This window comes from Dromiciops gliroides, chromosome X (genome assembly GCF_019393635.1).
Source record: "Dromiciops gliroides isolate mDroGli1 chromosome X, mDroGli1.pri, whole genome shotgun sequence".
Taxonomy (NCBI): domain Eukaryota; kingdom Metazoa; phylum Chordata; class Mammalia; order Microbiotheria; family Microbiotheriidae; genus Dromiciops; species Dromiciops gliroides.
The window spans coordinates 67651509-67663182 of NC_057867.1; positions in this window are offsets into that span (position 1 = coordinate 67651509).

Genomic DNA, 11674 nt, shown 5'->3' on the forward strand with positions numbered 1-11674 from the left:
CATTTTACAGATGAGGAAACTGAGGCTCAGAGAGTTTAAGTGACTTGCTCAGTGTCACCCAACTAATGAGTGTCCGATGCCGGATTTGAATTCAGGTTTTGTTGACTCCCGGGTCCAGCACTTTTATCTACTGTGCCACCAACTGCCTAGTGTGTAAGGGTCAAAGGTAAGAATGGAAACTTAGGTCTGGAGACTCCAAGTCTAGTGTTCTTTCTTTTCTTTTGTACTATTGTTGGATTTCCTTTTTAAAAACAGTTTATTGTTTCCCTTTGCTTTTTTACATTAAAGTCATTTCCCTTCAACATCAACCCCACCCCCATCACTGCCAACCCCTAAATTGAGCCCTTCCTTGTAACAATGAAACATTTAGACAAAATATTTAGCCCCTGACTTGTACATTCCATAGTCCCCCACCTCCCTGTTGAGAGAAGGAAGGAGTGTTTCACCATCACTTCTCTGGGACTGAGTTGGACAATTAATCAGTTAATCAGAGTTAAACTGCCAGTTAGTATTGCTTTAGTTTACACTATTACCCACCTGCATAGGAGCCCATTACCCACCTACTGTTGAGACCATGTATGGACGTATGGAAAACTGCACTTCCACAGCACGAAAGATATTTCGGGAATTGATCTCATGATAAAAAGATATCTTTGGAATAATCAACGCATATATGAAGTGTTTTCTGTGTACAGCAGATGAGGATGGAATTTGCTTTGGTATGGACAGACCCATTAAAAAAGGCACTGAATCCCATGCAGAATAAGGAATTTATATTAGAGTAAAACCAACCCAAACTGTTTTGCATACTCCCTGCACATACTGTTCTCCTGGTTCTATTTATTTTTCTCTTCATTAGTTCATACACATCTTCTGACATTTCTCTGCTTTTTAATAGTCATTTCTTTACAACACAATGATATATTTATGTTCATATGCTATTCATAAACCACAACTTGATTCACTATTCCCCCAATCAGCATTCACTTGCATTTTTGTGTTTTGCTCCCACAAAAGAGTGCTGTTATAAATATTTGTGGATATGTAGGACTTTTCCCTATGTCTCTGACCTCCTTGGGGTATATTCCCAGTAGTGAGATTGCCAGGTCAAAGTCTCTGAACAGGTTAAAAGATTTTCTTGCACACTTCCAAGTTGTTTTCCAGAATAGTTGGACCAATTTACAACTTCACTAACAGTGTATTAATGTCTCTATCTCTTCCCATAGTGCCTCCAACATTGACTATTTGTGCCTTATAACATCTTTATTACTTTTTTTTTTTTAGTGAGGCAATTGGGGTTAAGTGACTTGCCCAGGGTCACACAGCTAGTAAGTGTTAAATGTCTGAGGCCGGATTTGAACTCAGGTACTCCTGAATCCAGGGCCAGTGCTCAATCCACTGTGCCATCTAGCTGCCCCCATCTTTGTTACTTTTAATTTGCATTTTTCTTATTATTAGTCATTTGGTACAATTTTGATTTTGATAGTTTATAATTCTTTTTAAAAATGTTTTGATATATTCTTTGATATGAGTGATACGAATGGTTTTGATATGAATGGCTCTTGGTCTTATATAATTATATAATTGTTTCATACATATATAAGCTTAGATTTTTTCTCTAGGCCTATGATTTCATCATTATGAAGAATTCCTGGTATAGAAATTCCCTTCACCAATTTATCAGCAACTCACCAATAATTTATAATCTTAGAGAATTGCCTAGGTCACTTAGAGGTTAAATGATTGCCTCTTGGTCAGAGACAGCTAATATGTGTCAAGTACAGGGCTGAAACCTTCCTTATCTGAAGACAAGTCACTATGTCATACTATCTTTCATGTTGTTAGGCGGTACAATGGATAGAGTATAGGACTTGGAGTCAGAAAGACCTGTGTTCAAATCCCAGTATCAGACACTTGACACTTACTAACTGTGTGACCCTGGGCAAGTCACTTAACCCTCATTGCCCTGTAAAAACATGTACTGCATAGAAATGTTGATCTTTTTGTGGATTTATTTTATATCTTGCTACTTTATTGAAGCCATTGTCTTGATTTAGTGAATATTTGAGGTTTTCTAAGGAACCTGTAGGCAAATGGAGATGAATTTGTCTCCTTTTGGCCACAGTCCATCCCTTTAATTTTCCTCCCCTTCCTTATTGTTGTAAATTGGTATGTCAAGAACCAGGTCAAATAGTCCCTTTCTACTGCACTGAACGACCACATGTAGACACAAGCTAAAAAAATGTGTCTGATTCATAAAGAATCAAGAGAGACAGCAGATGACAGAGTGTGGGCGTATACTCCACAGGAAGCTCTGTACGTTTTTGACACACTCTTTCCAAACCCCATGGCAAAACAGATGACTTCACATCATTCAGTGGAAGCACTGGCCCTTGTGTCAAAAGGATGTAATGACATCTGGAAGGACAGTGCCTATCCAGGCTATGTACCAATCCCGAGAGCTACACAGCATCGTGTTTGGCATGTAGAGTGCCTGGGGTTCAGTGTCTTTCAGCCTTTGATGGTCATGGGTTTTCATTCAGGGCTGTCTGGTTGATTCACCATTTCTGATGTCACAGACTGTGGTAAATGTGAGCAAATAAGGAGTATAAGCATGGGATATGGAAGCTTTTAGAAAATGGCAGGACGTGGATAGGCAAGGAGAGGAAGTCAGCTCAGTATCAGTGTGTCAGAAGGGAGCCTTCTGGATTTCAGTGAGGCCCATAAGTTCCAGGGATTTGGAAATCATCCCAGTGTTTTCCAAGTCCCAAGAGCAGGTAAGGGGATGAAAACCTACTGTGAAGAATTAACCTGGATACCAATGCCCACTGGTCTTCAGCTATAAAAGCATAGCAGTTTTAATACATTCAAAGTTGTTTTGTTTTTTTGCAAAGACCAGTGAACTTTCCTACATTTCTTCTTCTTTTTGAATAATAACACACTTTAAACATTCAGATTTGGCCAAGGCAAGACTGAAATGCTCAGACGTGGCAGGGAACAGTCAGATACTCTGTTTCTGATTGAGGGCATACACAAATCATGGAAACTATGAATTTTATCCGAAGCCCAAATTGGTGTTCTCTTGCCCACAATAACCTCGGAGACGATTGCATTCCCAGACAACTGAGTGATGCTGACAGACAGAGTTCTCTACCTCCTATTCGAGGTGGACAGTTTGGTTTTTTTCCTGTTTTGCTGAATAAACGACGTTACTTCCTCTCGGAGCTGCACAAGCCTCCAGTTCACTACAGGATATCTGGGTAGAGAGGGTAAGACTCTTCTTGACTTTCTCTTGATCCCTTAAAAATAGACCTTCACAAACCTGCGTGGTTTGAAAGTTGTATGTTTTAGTTACTGCTGCTTCCTTCTGTTTTGCTTTGTTTTGTTTTTTCTTACCTACTGGGGGATATTTTCTCATGAAAGATTGGAGGCTCCAGGGAGGTGATATCTATGTGTGCAGTACATTCCCTCTGTAAGCGTAAGTGGTTAATGCTCAACTAATATTGGCTGCATGCTTCGCCTAAGGAAATGGGACTGTCTGGAGAGAAAGTTCTTTTCTCTACGATGTAATTGACATGTAATTGACATAGACCAGGAGACCAGCATAGTTAAAATAAACACTGTTTCTCTTAACAAGCCCATGTACCAGTTCAGTTTGAGAGCACGGTTGATTAACAGTACTTTCTGAGAGACAGGAGAATAAGCTGACCCATAGAAACTTAAAGCTGATGTTCAGAAAGAAGCCTTCAAATATCGAAAGCCATTTTCATTTCTAGACCGTGTCATTTAAGAAAGTTCATGCTTGGCATTTTTCCTTCCACTGGGGCATTTGAAGTGGCTGCATTCTGGGGTGGGGCAGCAGGGCTTCAAATAGCGAACAGATTCTCACCAAGCTTGAGAGTCCCAGCTGTCAGATGGCTGTGGGGCTGATTCTCAGCTTACCCTGAGAATTTTCTTCTCCTATATTTATAAGTTGTGAGTATGGGAAACATTTTCAGATGAGAATCCAGGACTTGCCTGCCTCTGATGAGAGATTCCTTTCATTTTCCATACTGGGAACATTCATATCTGGCTCTGTCTGTTCTTAATAGTGCTAATTTCATGCTTGGAGTGTGACTATAAACTCCCAAGTAGTGCAGGGCATGCAGAATTATATATGGTCCTGTTTGTGGGGTCACAAGCTTTATTCTGAGATCACTGAAACCTTCTCATACTTTGGGCTTTTTGTGAGAAGCAGCTGGTGGTGGGGAAATGAGATATGGTCATGGAGTTGCACTCAGAGGGCCTGGGTTCAAATCTTGGTTCTGACATTCATACATCGCATGACCTTGATCTTGGCTATATGACTTTGGGCAAACCCCTTCACCTCTCTGGGCCTCAGTTTCCTCATTCTGTTGAAAGAGGGGATTGTACTACATGATTTAGATACCTTCTGGTTCTAAATTTCTGACCTCCGAGTACTTAGGATCACAGAGCTTGAGTAGGAAAGGACTTTAGAGATCATCAAGTCTTGCCCTGTCATTTTATGGATTTAGAAAGCTGAGGCTCAAAGGCAAGACCCTTGCCCAAAGTCACGTGATTGGTTAGAGGGAGAACCAGGATTTGAATCTGTCCTCCAACTCCAAGTCTAGCACTCTTCTTTTGCTTACTTTCCTACTCTGTCAAATGAAGGGATTGGATTAGCTGACCTTCAGAGTTTCCTTCCATAGGACTGTAAAACCCAGAGCCCTTATATGTACTGAATCAACCCAGGATGAAATTTAAAAAAAATGTTTAATTCTCTTTTAGTTACTACTAGTACAGTAAAGTGGATCATTTGGCATTATAGGGTCAAATTTTGAATCAAGGAAGGAGTAGAGCTGCTTTCCAGAAACCCAATACAAATGGAACAGCTGTGTGCAATGTGAGCATGAGTCACACTGCAGCCCTCTCTGCACCAACAGCCTTTGCCAAGTGGGCCCCCGAAATCTGAGATCTGGAAATCTGCTCCACCTAATCTCTATGACCACAAGTCCAGGTGGGGCTCTTCCTCCATCTGAGGGGGATTCAGAGCCATTCATTCAAGCTGGGGAGCAGCTGGAGGGTCCAGTCCTCTGGGCACCATCCTGAGGGATTGCTGAGGTCAGCAAAGTGCCCTTCCCTGACCTTGCCCCAGCAAAGGAATCTTCCCCCAGTAAGGAAAAAAGGGTCCAGCTTAACAGACTCAAAGGCTCCAGAAGGGCTTCTTGTCCTATTCTGAACTCATGGGTGGGCTGGCTTCCTAGCTCTTCTGTCCTCGTGCCTGCAGAAGAGGTGTCCCAAGGAACAACGCCCCCCCCCAATTTCTCCCTACCACATATACCCTGGATCCTTTGCTTTCTGCAGTGCTAAAGTGGATTGAAAATTTGGGCTGGAATACCCCTTTGGGATCATAAAGGCTAATCATTTTACAGAGGAGGAAACTGAGGCTCATAGTGAAGACACAATTTGCTCAACATCGAAAAGTGCCCTAAGAAGTGACAATCAGGATTCAAACTCAGGTCCTCTCTACTTCAAATCTACTGCTCTTTCTATTATACCACACTCCCCTACAGGACCAAAAGGAAGGCATTATCAAGCAAGATCTTGAGACACTTGATCCAATCACCTCATTTTACAGATGATAGAAACGGAAAACTGGGGACGAGAGAGGAAGTGATGTGCCCAAAATGGCAGAATTCATCCTTGAATCCAAGTCATCCAACTCCAGATCCAGCCTTTAGACCATGTTGCTTGGGTAAGGCTGTTTGCTAAGAATGTTTACCTGTGGTATCTGGGTAACCATGTCAACATACTTCCCACCAGGGCCAGCCTGTTTATAGGCAGCTGTTTATAGGATATAATCTCAGGGGTAACAAAATGTCTTCCCCAGAGCTTGCAATTCCAACATTAAAGAATAATCCCTTTAGGGCAAGGGGTTTTCAACTTGGGGTTTGTGAACTTTAAAATGTTGATAATTCAATTTCAATAATTCAATTTGGATGCAATAGGTTTCTTTTGGAATATTATAGATTTATTTTATGTATTTAAAAACATTCTTTTGAGAAGGGACCCACAGGCTTCTTCAGACTCTATGATGCCAAAAAGGTCAAGAACTCTTACTTTAGGGCAAACATTACCTTTTTCTTCTTCCTTTAAAGCACAGAAACCCATGACTTGGGAAATTGGCACTGACTCCTTAGAGGGAAATTGCCCTCAATTGGTGATCACATTGGGTTTCTCCCACTGAGAAAGTTTGGGCATCAGGAAGAGCTGACCCCTTCTTATTACAGAAGAGGAAACCAGATCAGAGAGAAGAAGGGACTTGTCCAAGGTCATGTAGCTGGTAATTGAAAGAGGTGGGAGTCTAAATCACCATGTAGTTCTGGAGAACTTGCTGGACTTGGAGTTAGGATGACATGAGTTTGAATCCTGCTTCAGATACTAGCAGTATGACTCTAGGTAAGTCACTTAACCACTCTGAACCTCAGTTGCATCATCTCTAAAATGCAAGGGTTGGACTAATTGGCATCCCAGGGAATTTCAAGCTCTATGTCTATGATCCCAAGACTCCTGAGCAGCCAAATCCACTGTGCTTGCTACTACACCACACTGCCTGCCCATTAGCAAACCCCAGGCATGCCAATTCAGCAGAGGTGAATCACAGTAGGTTCCTGGCATTAGCCTGAGCTACCCTTTGCTCTTTGCAGGCAGGCAGGCAGGCAGATAAAGCCACCCAGCCTTTCAAATCTCGTTTCCTGAGTGTCTTGCTCCAGTGCCCTTCTTCTAACAGGAGGTTCAGGCCAGTGATCACAAAGGCATAGCATGTTTTTCTGAGAAGCCTCCTGGGGTTTCTGTGATTCTGCTTCAAAGAGAGCAGCCGATCTTTAGTTAAAATGGAAGCAGAGTAGAAACCCATTTTCCAAGGGTGACCCAGCTGGCCTGATGAGAGACCAGCATTTGATTGGCAAGATTTTGAAGCTCTCCAAGGGGTTTCCCTAGGACTTTGCAGATGGGCAACTATAGAAAAAAGCCCTTCTTGGTCTGTTTCCCCAGAGACTGTCTCTTTCTCTTAGTGTGGCTCAGCAAGGCAAGCCTTATGAGTAGGTATAGTAGGTAGCTGCCTACATGGCATGATTTGAGGAGCACCCAGTCCCTGGATTGTTACTAAAGTCTAAAATTCATACTTCCATAGAAGAATCATAGGATTAAGAGCTGGGAGGAATGCCTACAGACCATCTACTCTAGGAATTCTTAACCTGGAGTCTGGGAACTTTAATATATAGAATACATACATACATACATACATATATATATATATAAAATACATCTATTTTATATAATATTGTCTATAACACATCTATATTACATAATTCATACCATATTGCATAATATTTGTTATATTACATTATATATTAATATAATATATATCTTTATATAGAGATAGATGAATGACAGTATTTCAGTAACATTGGTTTTCTTTGTAAACCTACGTACTTTATTTTATGCATCTAAAACCATGATTCTGAGAAGGCATCTATAGGTTTTTCCAGACTGGCTGCCAAAGGGATCCATAACACAAAAAAGGTGAACCTCCACCCCCACCCCCCTCAGCCACCCTCTCAATGGGTTGACTGTCACATGCTTTGATTCTGCACTAGGGGGTGCTAGCAACCAGGACAGAGCCCCCTGGTGTAGGGAAGGAACGGAAGACCAACTTCTACCTTCTCCATGGTTTGTCCCAGTTGCTTCTTAGCAACTAAGGTGTGATCTTCCCCCTAATGGGGAGCCATTAGCAACAGTATAAATCAGAATATAATGAAGGGCTAATTGGCTGGGACACAGATACTAGGAGTCAGGAAATTTGGCTTTCAATCTCCCCTCTGGACAATGAGTAGCTGTGTTGAATCACTTCTCTACTGTGGGATGCAATCTCCTTCTCTGTAAAATGAGGGATTTGAGCAATCACCGGAAAATTCTGTTTCTTTGAAGCTCATAGTAAAAAAAAACCATTAAAAATAGTAACAATGCAGTATCCTGTTACACATCGGATTTAGATTAGAAAGAGATCACAAACTTCTAGCCTCTCCCTATGAGCCTCAGTTTCCTCCTCTGTTGGACTAGATGATCTCTAAAATTCTTTCTAGATCTAAGTCCTATGACCCAGCTCCCTTCAACATTTTACAAAGGAGGAAACTAAGGCCCAGAGAGGGTAATTAACTTGCTCAAGGTCACAGAGATAGTAAGTGACAGAACTGAGATTTGAACCCAGGTTCTTTGACTCTAAATGTAGGACTCTTGTCACTGGACCCTAATGGCTTTCCCTCCCTTGTTCCACTATGGGGGAAATGACAGCCCCAGGCACTCAGGAGTAGCCCTACCTGACAAATAAAGGGGCCTCTTTTTAGTTCTAATGTTCTCCTCTCTCCTTTCTGAGGTCGCTGCTTCCTGTCTGGTCGTAGCTTAACTAGACTGTCCAGGCTAGGCTATAAGGAGGCCTGGAAGGATAGCTAGCTAGCAAGCCTCAGTAACTGCCAAAAGAGGTCAATGTAAGTTCATCCATGTGGGTCCCCAGTGGAATAGAGCTGACCCCTTGAATGGCCTGCAAGACCCAGGTCAGTGGGCCTGGAGTGAGAAGGAAGCAATTACATTCCATGTGCTGGCCTTATGGTGGGGAGCCCTGGATTTTATCTCTTCCTGCAGCTGTGAAGCAGGCAGACCCAGCCTTGGAAAGGGGGCTCTTAGGGGACTGAAGAGCTATTTGCTTCTGATGTGCATGAAGTTGGTGAAGTATGAGTGGTGCAGCTTCTGCTCTGTCTGGGCCAGAGCTAGCTCTCCCACATAGCCTGTTGGCCACATAAGGATAGGGAAGGCCAAGTTATGGTTGGATATAGATGACCCAGCTCTAGAGATCCAAATAATCAGTAAGGGGCTTTTTTATAACACTTGAATAGCTAGACAGTTAATTTGAGGGTCAGAGAGCCCAGGTCCTCAGTTCCTAGATAGCTCCTCTACCCACTGGGCAGTGCTGCCAAATGTCCATCAGTAGTTATTCCATTGAGTTAGGCATTGCCTTATCCTTGTTCAAGCTCTTAAAATGCAGTGCCAGTGCAAGTGCTGGTCCTTGAATTGAGAAGATCTGAGTTTGAATCCCATTTAAGACATTACTCAAATGACCTTGGGTAAGTCCCATAACTTCTCAGGGCCTCAGTTGGACCCAAAGTTACCCCTAAGGTCCCTTCAAACTCTAGATCTGGGATAATTTGATCCAATGTGTATGCATGTGTATATACATATATATATATGTGTGTGTGTGTGTATGTATGTATGTGTACATATGTGTGTATGTACGTATGTATATTTGATCCAAGAAGGAACTTAGAGATCATCCAGTGAATATGGAGCAAGGAAAAAGTAATAACACCCTACAGGCATTCCACACTATGGAAAGGGAGCCAATGTTTGATGGCTCAAATAGCCCAACCTCTTTATTTTATAGATTAGAAAGCTGAGGGCCAGAATAGAGTGGCTACCCAAGGTCTAGTAGCTAATCATCATTCATATTTCTTTTCTTTTCTTTTTTTTGGCGGCGCAATGAAGGATAACTGACTTGCCCAGGGTCACACAGCTAGTAAGTGTCAAGTGTCTGAGGCTGGATTTGAACTCAGGTACTCCCGACTCCAAGGCCAGTGCTCTATCCACTGCGCCACGTAGCTGCCAACATCATTCACATTTCAAGAATATTCTAAAGTTTATGAACTGCCTTGCCAACAAGGACCCTTGCTAGTTGATTTAAGTGTTATTCATATATCCATTTTGCATTTGAGAAAACTGAGTCTCCAGGAGGGGAAGTGACCCACCTAAAGTCTCACAACTGGTAAGCTGTGGATCTGGAATCTGACTCTCCTACCCATATACCTCACTTAAATGATTACTTGTTTGAATTTGATGCAATTAAAAAATTATTAAGTACCTACTATGTACCAGGAAGGATCTTACTTTCTATTGGCATTTTAGAATCAATCAGGCATCATGGAGGCACCAGCTAAGATGTATATCTTTCTAGTGTCATGCCCATGCCCCCTGGTCTTCCTGTTTGCTGGTGTAGTCAGCTCCTGTGCCCACCCCTTTCTCTCACTGATCATGGTCCACCGTGGGCATGACCTTTTCATCACTATAGTAGAATGTGCCCTGGATCCTCATGCTCATGTACAATGTGAGAAGCCATGACTTGCTCTCTCATGTCACTCATTGAGCATGCTAGGGTAAGGGAGGCAAACATATCGCTGGATACATCTGGGGCCTTAAGCAAGCTACATGTAGTCTCCCTGTGCTTCCTTTTCCTCAACTGTAAAATGGGAGGTAGTGTGGAAATATAATGGAAACCAGGCTGGGTTTAGTGTCGGTAGAGACCTAAATTTGAGTCTTAGATCCCATATCTACTAGCCTTGTGACCATGGGCAAGTCAATTGACTTCTCCATGCTTCTGCTTTCTCCTCCATAGAATGGAGATAATAACATTTGTGGAGGGAAATCCTTTAAAAATGAGAAATTAGAAAGTACCACAAAGAAATGGAAGCCAGTGGTGATCCACAGCTGTACCGCACAGGGTTATGGTGCAACTCACATGAGATCATGAATAAGAAAGTGAAATGGATTGGGAAAGTTGCCATTCTTTTCAGTTTTAGAGGTACCAAGAGAGGCAATCTACTGCCTTTTCCTTCTCATGAAAGTAGATCTGGGCACCAGTCTCTAATGGTCCAACACAAACAATAGCCAGGAGACTTGTTGGCTTCCTGTGCCCAACAGGCCTTTGGTTATCTGCACTGAGCAGCTGTCCAAAGTCCCTCCTGCCTGGTGGTTACTATAGGATCTTTTACTCCTATGGAGAAGGGATGTGGGCTCCAATCTAGACACTGCCATCTATCTTGGAGCTATTTGCAGACCCACTATTTGAGGAAAGGCTGAAGGTTACAGATGAAATAAATGGGGCTTTCAACGTGGGAAAAGTTGCAGGTTTTATAAACCCTGGAGAACACAGACCTGAAACTGGGTAGGAAGCAAGCTGGGATGTTTGGGAAGAGCTCATGTTCATCCTGGAACAAAAGTTGAGTTACCTTTTCCTGGTTATGGCTTGTTTGAGCTGACATTTATAGGTCCTGGTTTTCACCATTGAATGGTATACAGGTGGGATTGGAGGGGGGCAACCTGGGGTCTGGGAGTTCATTTAAGAAGTTATATTAGTGGGGAAGCTAGGTGGTGCAGTGAATAGAGCACTAGCCCTAGAGTCAGGAGGATCTGAGTTCAAATCTGGCCTCAGACACTTGACACTTACTAGCTGTGTGACCCTGGGAAAGTCACTTAACCCCAATTGCCTCACAAAAAAAAGTTATATTAGCTATTCCACAGCTTCGGATAGGACCCATAACCTCCTTGGTGAGGTCCTGAGATATACATGAACTAAACCCATTAGCTTCCTCCTCCCTCACTATGGTGCAAAGTTCAATTCTGGGTCCTCAGACTTCTTGGGGTTGTAGAAACAAAGGATTTAGAGTTAGAGGAGACCTTTTAGTATCATCTGGTCAAATCTTCATACTTTACAAAAGAGGAAACTGAGGCCCAGAGAGGGGAAGTGACTTGCCTAAGGTCCAAGAGGAACCTGAGCACTTCTCCAGCC